The sequence below is a fragment of the Anabrus simplex genome, chromosome 1 (assembly GCF_040414725.1).
Source record: "Anabrus simplex isolate iqAnaSimp1 chromosome 1, ASM4041472v1, whole genome shotgun sequence".
NCBI classification, from domain to species: domain Eukaryota; kingdom Metazoa; phylum Arthropoda; class Insecta; order Orthoptera; family Tettigoniidae; genus Anabrus; species Anabrus simplex.
Genome location: NC_090265.1, coordinates 646,514,077 through 646,526,085, shown reverse-complemented (window position 1 = coordinate 646,526,085; position 12,009 = coordinate 646,514,077). Strand labels below are relative to the sequence as shown.

General features: G+C 41.9%; 1 protein-coding gene across 1 annotated transcript in view; it reads left to right on the top strand.

The window, feature by feature from the left end:
* LOC137502782 (uncharacterized) overlaps positions 1-12,009 on the top strand; it is a 142,886-nt gene that overhangs the window by 69,106 nt on the left and 61,771 nt on the right. The gene's annotated exons all lie outside the window — the stretch shown is intronic.

The window sequence follows — 12,009 nt, the reverse complement described above, 5'->3', positions numbered from 1 at the left end:
GCTCACACGCTGGCTCGTCCTGGTAGATGTAAACATATCGAGCTTTTAGTTCTCGGAGCGCGTGATGATTATACGACATCGCTCTTAATAAATACGGCATGTACCGTGCGTTCCTGGTACAGTATATATGTATGCATTCCACTTTTTTTTTTTGCCACTTAGTGTAGAATAAAGTCCTCGATACTATCTGCCTGCCTGTTTGTCTGTTTATATGTGAGGGCTAATTTCAAGAACCATTGAGGGATTTTAATGTGGTTCTCACCATTCTGCCAACGGCCGTAGCCGTGTTGAAACACCGGATCTCATGAGATCTCCGAAGTTAAGCAACATTGGGCGTGGTCAGGAGTTGGATGGGTTGCCACGCGCTGTTGGTGGGGGGTAAGGGAATTGAGGAGCGGAAAGGAACTGGCCACCCTACCGCACGTAAACTCCGGCTCAGGAACACCTCTGTGGAGGTTCGGACCTGCCTTCGGGCAGAATAACCCTTACCTTACCTCGCCATTCTAATAAGAATTTCTCGAGAAAGGTTTTTGTATAGTGAATTTCATGTATGACCAAAGGAAGCCGAGCAGTAACGGTTTCAGTGAAGCAAGTCGAAGGAAGCACGGCCGTTCATGCAACTTTTTAGCTTACGCTGGCTAAACCGTTAAAGATACATCTATACTATGAGGGTAAGAATTGTTGAGCATAAAAAGTTCTACAAAATGTCCACAACATAATATATCTATTTTTAACATATAACCCACTATAATTGATTTTATGTTACAATTTACGTTAAAAATGTCAAATTTAAAAACAACTTTTAATTTAGATAGTTAATCCTTACCAAAATAAATTGTCTAATACCTTCAAGTAACTAATGTAGTTTAAAATGTACTTTTCAGAATGTTATTCTCATCTATACTTTCGGGGATATCGTAATTTTAATTTTTTTCCACGCACTGTTGGTTCTGAAATATGCAGCTTCAGAACGACTGAGTAGATTACAAGCAACGCGCGAGCTATCAACGGCTTCGGCCAGCATTCGTTAAACATGCTACGATGTAATAATTAATAGTTTTCCAGTGAAAAGTCTATTAAAACCCATCATGGCGAGAGGCGAGACGGAAAGTGATTATAGGTCATGGTACATTGCATTCAAAAAACTGCGTTTATCACGTAACAATGAAACTGCTCAACAAAAGGATTCTCGAATGTCACAGGACAGAGAAATACTGACTTCACGAAGACAAAGGGAGTGACCTTTCTCGAAATTCACTGTACAGGTTCTAGTATATTACTCACTATACATAGCAGTCAATAACGAAGAAGCTGTTCATTACCATACATAATTTCTATATTATTTACATCCTTTAGGATTGCCACTACAAGGCTAATTTTGAAAATGGGGGTGCCTATTATAATGTTACGTATCTACACCAGTCAAAGTTATGCAATGGAAAGTGACTGGTAGTGAAAATTTTGAAGAACTGTTTGAAGCTACTAGCTGGCTGTAGCACAGGAAAAAAACTGTCTTAATACCGACAGTCCCTATGATTCTTTTAGATTTGCCTTTTGATTTGAAACGAATCCAGTTCCCGGCAAGAGTCTGCTTTGTGTTGACACTTAACGTGACTGGAGTTCATCTCAGTAGAGAATGTTTTTCTCATGGACAGCTTCACGTGTTCCTTTCGGGTGTTACATGAAAACGAAATCTGTTCATGTTCATTACTGGAGGAAAAAAAAAAAAAACCGATTCATGTCGAATACAAGTAAATCTTATAAGTCCTCGGTTAGAAGTAGCCTATCGCCTTATATTCAAACTGATTCCGTGCGAAGCCGGGGGCGTGTACCTAGTGAAAAATATTCACAACTAGAGAGACAGACAGGAAAATAATGGGGAAGGTCTGAAACAAATAGGAGAAAATAAATGAAAATAGGAAAGTGGAATTCGAACCAGAGGGATGTAACATTTCATTTCAAAAATTTCATACGTATTGACAGGTATTCGAACCACAGCCGCCTTGATGAGAAACGGTGACATTGTCACTCGGGTATCGCGCCCCTCACTACAATATCTGGAGACCGATTTTCTTTATATGCTGTTGAAGTAGAAAGAACGTTTAATATTATAATACGCCTGGGATTCTGTGCTGTATTACAGTCTCAACAATTTATTTCGCATAATTGTCGAGATATTAAATATATATTGGTTTAATTGAAGTATTTCACGTTGATATTGTGTGAACTGATTTTAAGAAAACATGTCGAGATATTAATGAACGTAAGTTTTCGTGGCTCATTGTATTAACATAAAGAAATAAATGAACTGGATTAAAGCCACTATATATATATTTATTAATAATAAAGCCAAACTTTCAGCCAAATTGCATTGGCCTTCATCAGGGCATGTGATGTTTTGCCTCCGACAGTGAGCAAAGAAATTATCTGAAGGAACATGGAAGTCATTCCCATACTATCCACGGCCTACCCCACTAACTGGACTCAAGGATCGTGGCGCTGTGCTGTGGTGGTTGGGAGGGAAGTTACTGATGCACCGCCCTCTGTCAACAGTTTGAGTACGTCCCGCTGTGCCATGGTGGTGTTATGCATGTATTTCTGCAGTACAGGTCTCCATATATTTGATAACTTGAAGCCGTCTTCCCTGTTGATGTTATTTGGGCGCAGCTCTATCTCTATGGCTTCCCTCACAAGACGAGCATAGAAGTCTTTTACAGGCGCGATGATCTTCGCCTGGTCAAAGAGGATTTCATGGTCTGTACTGTAGAAATGTTCTGCTATGGCAGACTGGCTTATAGCGTTCTCCGTGGAGGATGAAAGAGCGACATTCTTTACCGATCTGATGTGCTCTTTCACCCTGGTGCTAATAAGCCTTTTGTCATGCCAACATATGAACAACCACAACCACATGGAATTTCATATACGCCCGGTGTTTCAAGACGTGGCTTCTCTTTGACTGGTCGAAACAGGGATTTGAGCTTCCGGTCTGCGGTGAAAACTGGAATTATATTGTACTTCTTAAGAATGCGCCCTATTCTGTCAGTTATAACTGCCACGTAAGGAAGGAATTCCCTCCTTTATGAATACCTGACAGTGCAACGGTTTTTAAAGACGTATGTATTATTTTTGCCAGACAAGCGTTTTAGTATCCAGTTTGACATTGCGCTCTATAATAGTGTATCCGATATTCATGTTGGTATCCCTGACGAGCTGATTAGCCGAATGTTCCATGATCTCAACTATGCCGACAGTCGACATCATAAAGTCGATGAATTCAAGAAATTTCTGAATGATAATCGTGATAAATTTTATTTGTTTTATGAGCAGTGCACAGACGAACAGTCATCAGTTTTGGCAAATCAAAGTGGAGTTAAGTCAGCGAATTGGTGATGTGGGAATTGACAAACTGCAGACTGCATTGTGAAGTACTTGATACAATGGTTCGACATATAACGAACCGTATTTTCCCGAACTGAATAAACTGAAATTTCGTTTCCTTTTTGATTTTGACTCGTTTGAAACATACATGGACTCTTTTCCTGCTCGGACATTCGAGTCCCTGGTTAAATCATGTGCTAGCTACTTCAACGTTCTGGTACTCAAAATCGAGTCGTCGGCCATCTACTCATCACCAGAATTTAAGAATTTCTGCATACTAGAAAATACATATTTAACATTTTCAGGATTAATGTGGAATTACGCAACGTAACCAAACTTTGTTCTTTAATTTTGACTGTTCCTGCTACTAGCGTCTCTGTCGAACGATCTCTCTCGGCAACGAAGCGGATGAAACTTATTTATGAAGTAAGGAAGCACAAGAAAGATAATTAAAATTGTCATTAATTTCAATTAAAAAGAACCTCCTGAAAAGCTGTACGAAGAATGAAGGGTTCTATGATTCTGAGTAGTATAATTGGATGGTTCGGGCGCCGCCTCCTCCTCCGGGCTCCCAGGGGCCCCTCCGCCTCCCGCGAGAAATTTGAATTTTGGCGGGAAATTTGAATTTTGGCGCGAGATTTGAATTTGTAAACAAAGTCACGTGCTTTTTGACAGCTGTCATCGACAACAACGCATCGCTAACCTCACTGCTGCCACCTTGACGGGCCTAAACCTCAGTGGTACCAGCGTAACCTAACTAGCGCGAGATTTGAATTTGTAAACAAATCCACGTGTTCTTTGACAGCCACGTGCTTTTTGACAGACAACAACGCATCGCTAACCTCAGTACTGCCATCTTGACGGGCCTAAACCTCAGTGGTACCGACTTAACCTAACTAGCGCGAGATTTGAATTTGTAAACAAATCCACGTGCTTTTTGACAGCCACGTGCTTTTTGGCAGACAACAACGTATCGCAAACCTCAATACTACCATCTTGACGGGCCTAAACCTTAATGCTACCAACTTAACCTCACTAGCGCGAGATTTGAATCGGTAAACAAATCCACGTGCTTTTTGACAGCTGTCATCCGCCATATTTAAACTACAGAGCACCGTGCTGTCCTCTTTATCGCAGTAGCTGCAAATTCGTCACCTGTCATCCGCAGTGCTGCCATCTTAACGGGCCTAAACCTTAGTGCTACCAACTTAACCTCACTAGCGCGAGATTTGAATCGGTAAACAAATCCACGTGCTTTTTTGACAGCTGTCATGCGCCATCTTTAATCTATAGAGCAGAGTGTTGCCCTCTTTAGCTACTTACCTTTGAAATGTGGTGGCGGATAATTTGAAAAATGCTTTTTGACAGCAGCCATCTTTGAGCACCGTGCTGCCCTCTTTAGCTGGATACCTTTGAAATGTGGTGGCAGGCAATTCCGCGTGACAGCAGCCATCTTTGAGCACAGTGCTGCCCTCTTTGCGGCGGTGGAAAATTCCACGTGCTCTTGTTTGGAAACAAACTCACGTGCTTTTTTCTGACAGCTGTCATCCGCCATCTTGCATCACAAACCTCAGTGCTGCACTCTTTAGCTAGATACCTTTGAAATGTGGTGGCGGCAATTTGAAAAATTCTATGTGCTCTTGTTTGGAAACAAAGCCACATGCTTTTTGACAGCTGTCATCCACCATCTTTAATCAATAGAGCACTGTGCTGCTATCATGCGGGCAATTTCGTCAGCTGTCATCCGCCATCTTTAATCTACAGAGCACCGTGCTGCCCTCTTTATGACATGTAGTAGCGGGCAATTTGAAAAGTTCTGTTAGCTGACATCAGCCATCTTTAATCAAGAGAGCACCGTGCTGCCATCTTTAGCTAGATACCTTTGAAATGTGGTGGCGGCAATTTGAAAAATTCTATGTGCTCTTGTTTGGAAACAAAGCCACGTGCTTTTTGACAGCTGTCATCCACCATCTTTAATCAATAGAGCACTGTGCTGCTATCATGCGGGCAATTTCGTCAGCTGTCATCCGCCATCTTTAATCCACAGAGCACCGTGCTGCCCTCTTTATGACATGTAGTAGCGGGCAATTTGAAAAGTTCTGTTAGCTGTCATCCGCCACCTTTAATCAAGAGAGCACCGTGCTGCCATCCTTAGCTAGATACCTTTGAAATGTGGTGGCGGCAATTTGAAAAATTCTATGTGCTCATGTTTAGTAAACAAAGCCACGTGCTTTTTTGACAGCTGTCATCCACCATCTTTAATCAATAGAGCACTGTGCTGCTATCATGCGGGCAATTTCGTCAGCTGTCATCCGCCACCTTTAATCCACAGAGCACCGTGCTGCCCTCTTTATGACATGTAGTAGCGGGCAATTTGAAAAGTTCTGTTAGCTGTCATCCGCTACCTTTAATCAAGAGAGCACCGTGCTGCCATCTTTAGCTAGATACCTTTGAAATGTGGTGGCGGCAAATTGAAAAATTCCACGTGCTCTTGTTTAGTAAACAAACTCACGCGCTTTTTGTCAGCTGTCATCCGCCAACTTACATCGCAAACCTCAGTGCTACACTCTTTAGGTACATACCTTTGAAATATGGTGGCGGATAATTTAAAAAGAAAAATTCTACAGCAGCCATCTCTCGACGCTAATTGCACAAGATGGTGGCTATATATGACTCCTTAAAGGTGCGTATGCAAGATGGCCACTATACATAGGTTCTTATGAGACGCCCTTGGGATGCTTGCGCAAGATAGCGGTTATACAAGGCTCCTTATGAGACGCCCTAGAGATGCTTGCGCAAGATGGTGGTTGTTCTTATGAGGCGGCTTAAGGGTCCTTGCACAAGATGGCTAGAGACGCCCTAAGGATGCTTACGCAAGATGGCAGCTATACACGACTCCTTATGAGACGCCTTAAGGGTGCTTGCGCAAGATGGCTGCTGCTCTTATGAAGAAAGCTAGCTTAGAGGCTAACGTGTCGTGCTAGTTCGATTCATTAAATTTGGGGCTTAAATGCAAAATGTTAAACATCACGAAAACGGTGCATCGTAGAGCAAAACGGACAAAATTTTTCTACCCAATACCTCGGTTCGCAGTATGGGGAACATGATATCATAAGAAAAACATAGTCTATTGATGAGATCAACGGTTCGGTTCCTACTCAGGCCCTTTGGTATTCGCTCTGTTTTAGCTCGTATTGAAGCAAGTCTTCGTAAATGATCAGGTCTAGCTATGGTAGAGAGTATAACGTGCCGTGCAGGTTCGATTCATTAAATTTGGGGCTTAAATGCAAAATGTTAAATATCTCGAAAACGGACAAAATGTTTTCTACCGAATACCTAGGTTTGTAGTATCAGGAACATGATAGCATAAGAAAAACATAGTCTAATGATGAGATCGACGGTTCGATTCCTACTTAGGTTCTTTGGCATTGGCAGCTATCTAATTCTACAAGATGGCGGCTATACATAGCTTCTTATGAGACAGCTTAAGAGCGCTTGCACAAGATGGCTGCTGCTCTTATGAGACGCCCTAGGGATGCTTGCGCAAGGTAGCAGCGACAAGACGGTGATTATACACAGCTCCTTATGATACGGCCTAGAGGTGCTCACAAAAGATGGTGGCTGCTCTGATGAAGAAAGCTAGCTTTGCATCGTGCAGGTATCTTTACAGCACTAAACCTCATACCTTTGAAATGTGGTGGCGGGTAATTTGAAAAATTCTACGTGCTTTTTCTTAACAGCAGCTATCTTTAAACAATAGCGGCTATACATAAGCTGTTAAGGCCTCCTCTTATGTCAAGGCATAGCTCTATCGAACAAGTTTAAACCTGCATCGGGATAGCTAGAGTAAGCACGTGCTGCAGTGATGTCGTCATTATGCATGTTTAGACTTGCAAATCACAAAAGAAACATAACAAGACTAGAATCGAACACTGCACTCTATGCCGTTAACTTTATCATGTGATCGGAACATTGATTGAAATGTTTAGAACACTAAATAAGTAAAACCGAACACTGTACTCGATACAACATGTGTTTAGAACATGTCAGGGGATACCTTTGTTCTAAGAAGATTAGATTACCGCACATTCCTTGTAGGGCTAACAGGCTAAAGGGCTAATGGGCAAAAGGGCTAATGGGCTAATGGGCTAAAGGTCTAGGGTGCCGCTCCTCTCTTTATCCGGGCTTGAGACCAGCTCTACAACTAGAGGCGGAGTTAACACCCTAAGGAAGGGAGAATGTTGGGAAATAATCTATACGAATATAGCTACTCAATCGACTATATACTACAGATGGATGATTTTGGTGAGGGTAAGCGCTTACTTAATAATACCTACACGACGTAATTCATGCTCTATTTCAAAAATATCTTCTTTGTACTGTGTGTAACCAGCATCATGATAGGCTCTTAGCAGTTGTAAACGTTTTACGAGGACGTTGGAGTCTTTACAGTATCTTATATCTACATAGGGTAACAGAGGCTTGTTGTGAACTTTGAGTCTATATGCAGACAGTTGATGTGTAGGGACTTGTTTAGATGTAATACGTACTTCAGCAGTAGCGTTTCTAGGCACAAACTTGTTTCGATAGCGATGAAGCGTTGAAATTTCCTTCTTCTTTACCTTGTATCTCTTCTTGAGATGTTTGCACTGCGACAGAACGTGTAGTAGGCTTAGGAAATGAAGTAAAATCACCAAGCTGTAATGGCAATGAAACATTAAGATTTTCGTCTTCTTCTACTTTCCCTCTACTACTGTTTCGATCAACATCATTATCCTTATTATCATAATCATGATCTTGCCACTCTTTATCTTGAAGTTTGTGCTTAGTAACAGAACTTGTAGCAGGCCTAGACAACAAGGGAGAATAAAAAATCTCTCGCAGAGGTATACTTTTTAAACAAATCAGTGTTCGCTTGAATATGGTCGAGCTCTTTGTATTTTGTTCCCGATGAAGCTACATTACACGCGGCTTCATGACGTTGAGCGTTTTCCCGAAGCTATCACAAGAGACGTCATGAGATATCATGTAGGACAATTTTTCAATGCAAACATTGTAGAAGAGAGTTCAAGAACGCATACAACGCTTAACGTCATGAAGCTGCGTGTAATGTAGCTTCATCGAGAACAAAATACAAAGAGCTCGACCATATTCAAGCGAACACTGATTTATGTTTAAAAAGTACACCTCTGCGAGAGATTTTTAATTCTCCCTTGTTGTCTAGGCCTGCTACAAGTTCTGTTACTAAGCACAAACTTCAAGATAAAGAGAGGCAAGATCATGATTATGATAATAAGGGTAATGATGTTGATCGAAACAGTAGTAAAGGGAAAGTAGAAGAAGAAAATCTTCATGTTTCATTGCCATTACAGCTTGATGATTTTACTTCATTTCCTAAGCCTACTACACGTTCTGTCGCAGTGCAAACATCTCAAGAAGAGATACAAGGTAAAGAAGAAGGAAATTTCAACGCTTCATCGCTATCGAAACAAGTTAAGTTTGTGCCTAGAAACGCTACTGCTGAAGCACGTATTACATCTAAACAAGTCCCTACACATCAACTGTCTGCATATAGACTCAAAGTTCACAACAAGCCTCTGTTACCCTATGTAGATATAAGATACTGTAAAGACCCCAACGTACTCGTAAAACGTTTACAACTGCTAAGAGCCTATCATGATGCTGGTTACACACAGTACAAAGAAGATATTTTTGAAATAGAGCATGAATTACGTCGTGTAGGTATTATTAGGTAAGCGCTTACCCTCACGTAAGTCATCCATCTGTAGTATATAGTCGATCGAGTAGCTATATTCGTATAGATTATTTCCCAACATTCTCCCTTCCTTAGGGTGTTAACTCCGCCTCTAGTTGTAGATCCGGTCTCAAGCCCGGATAAAGAGAGGAGAGGCACCCTAGCCCTTTAGTCCATTAGACCTTTAGCCCTTTAGCCCTTTTGCCCATTAGCCCTTTCGCCCTTTTGCCCATTAGCCCTTTAGCCTATTAGCCCTACAAGGAATGTGCGGTAATCTAATCTTCTTAGAACAAAGGTATCCCCTGACATGTTCTAAACACATGTTGTATCGAGTACAGTGTTCGGTTTTACTTATTTAGTGTTCTAAACATTTCAATCAATGTTCCGATCACATGATAAAGTTAACGGCATAGAGTGCAGTGTTCGATTCTAGTCTTGTTATGTTTCTTTTGTGATTTGCAAGTCTAAACATGCATAATGACGACATCACTGCAGCACGTGCTTACTCTAGCTATCCCGATGCAGGTTTAAACTTGTTCGATAGAGCTATGCCTTGACATAAGAGGAGGCCTTAACAGCTTATGTATAGCCGCTATTGTTTAAAGATAGCTGCTGTTAAGAAAAAGCACGTAGAATTTTTCAAATTACCCGCCACCACATTTCAAAGGTATGAGGTTTAGTGCTGTAAAGATACCTGCACGATGCAAAGCTAGCTTTCTTCATCAGAGCAGCCACCATCTTTTGTGAGCACCTCTAGGCCGTATCATAAGGAGCTGTGTATAGTCACCGTCTTGTCGCTGCTACCTTGCGCAAGCATCCCTAGGGCGTCTCATAAGAGCAGCAGCCATCTTGTGCAAGCGCTCTTAAGATGTCTCATAAGAAGCTATGTATAGCCGCCATCTTGTAGAATTAGATAGCTGCCAATGCCGATGAACCTAAGTAGGAATCGAACCGTCGATCTCATCATTAGACTATGTTTTTCTTATGCTATCATGTTCCTGATACTACAAACCTAGGTATTCGGTAGAAAACATTTTGTCCGTTTTCGAGATATTTAACATTTTGCATTTAAACCCCAAATTTAATGAATCGAACCTGCACGGCACGTTATACTCTCTACCATAGCTAGACCTGATCATGTTACGAAGACTTGCTTCAATACAAGCTAAAACAGAGCGAATGCCAAAGGGCCTAAGTAGGAACCGAACCGTTGATCTCATCAATAGACTATCTTTTTCTTATGATATCATGTTCCCCATACTGCGAACCGAGGTATTGGGTAGAAAAATTTTGTCCGTTTTGCTCTACGATGCACCGTTTTCGTGATGTTTAACATTTTGCATTTAAGCTCCAAATTTAATGAATCGAACTAGCACGACACGTTAGCCTCTAAGCTAGCTTTCTTCATAAGAGCAGCAGCCATCTTGCGCAAGCACCCTTAAGGCGTCTCATAAGAAGTCGTGTATAGCTGCCATCTTGCGTAAGCATCCTTAGGGCGTCTCTAGCCATCTTGTGCAAGGACCCTTTAGCCGCCTCATAAGAGCAACCACCATCTTGCGCAAGCATCTCTAGGGCGTCTCATAAGGAGCCTTGTATAACCGCTATCTTGCGCAAGCATCCCAAGGGCGTCTCATAAGAACCTATGTATAGTGGCCATCTTGCATAAGCACCTTTAAGGAGTCATGTATAGCCACCATCTTGTGCAATTAGCGTCGAGAGATGGCTGCTGTAGAATTTTTCTTTTTAAATTATCCGCCACCATATTTCAAAGGTATGTACCTAAAGAGTGTAGCACTGAGGTTTGCGATGTAAGTTGGCGGATGACAGCTGACAAAAAGCGCGTGAGTTTGTTTACTAAACAAGAGCACGTGGAATTTTTCAATTTGCCGCCACCACATTTCAAAGGTATCTAGCTAAGGATGGCAGCACGGTGCTCTCTTGATTAAAGGTGGCGGATGACAGCTAACAGAACTTTTCAAATTGCCCGCTACTACATGTCATAAAGAGGGCAGCACGGTGCTCTGTGGATTAAAGATGGCGGATGACAGCTGACGAAATTGCCCGCATGATAGCAGCACAGTGCTCTATTGATTAAAGATGGTGGATGACAGCTGTCAAAAAGCACGTGGCTTTATTTACTAAACAAGAGCACATAGAATTTTTCAAATTGCCGCCACCACATTTCAAAGGTATCTAGCTAAAGATGGCAGCACGGTGCTCTCTTGATTAAAGATGGCGGATGACAGCTAACAGAACTTTTCAAATTGCCCGCTACTACATGTCATAAAGAGGGCAGCACGGTGCTCTGTAGATTAAAGATGGCGGATGACAGCTGACGAAATTGCCCGCATGATAGCAGCACAGTGCTCTATTGATTAAAGATGGTGGATGACAGCTGTCAAAAAGCACGTGGCTTTGTTTCCAAACAAGAGCACATAGAATTTTTCAAATTGCCGCCACCACATTTCAAAGGTATCTAGCTAAAGAGTGCAGCACTGAGGTTTGTGATGCAAGATGGCGGATGACAGCTGTCAGAAAAAAGCACGTGAGTTTGTTTCCAAACAAGAGCACGTGGAATTTTCCACCGCCGCAAAGAGGGCAGCACTATGCTGAAAGATGGCTGCTGTCACGCGGAATTGCCTGCCACCACATTTCAAAGGTATCTAGCTAAAGAGGGCAGCACGGTGCTCAAAGATGGCTGCTGTCAAAAAGCATTTTTCAAATTATCCGCCACCACATTTCAAAGGTAAGTAACTGAAGAGGGCAACACTGTGCTCTATAGATTAAAGATGGCGGATGACAGCTGTCAAAATTGCACGTGGATTTGTTTACCGATGCAAATCTCGCGCTAATGAGGTTAAGTTGGTAGCACTAAG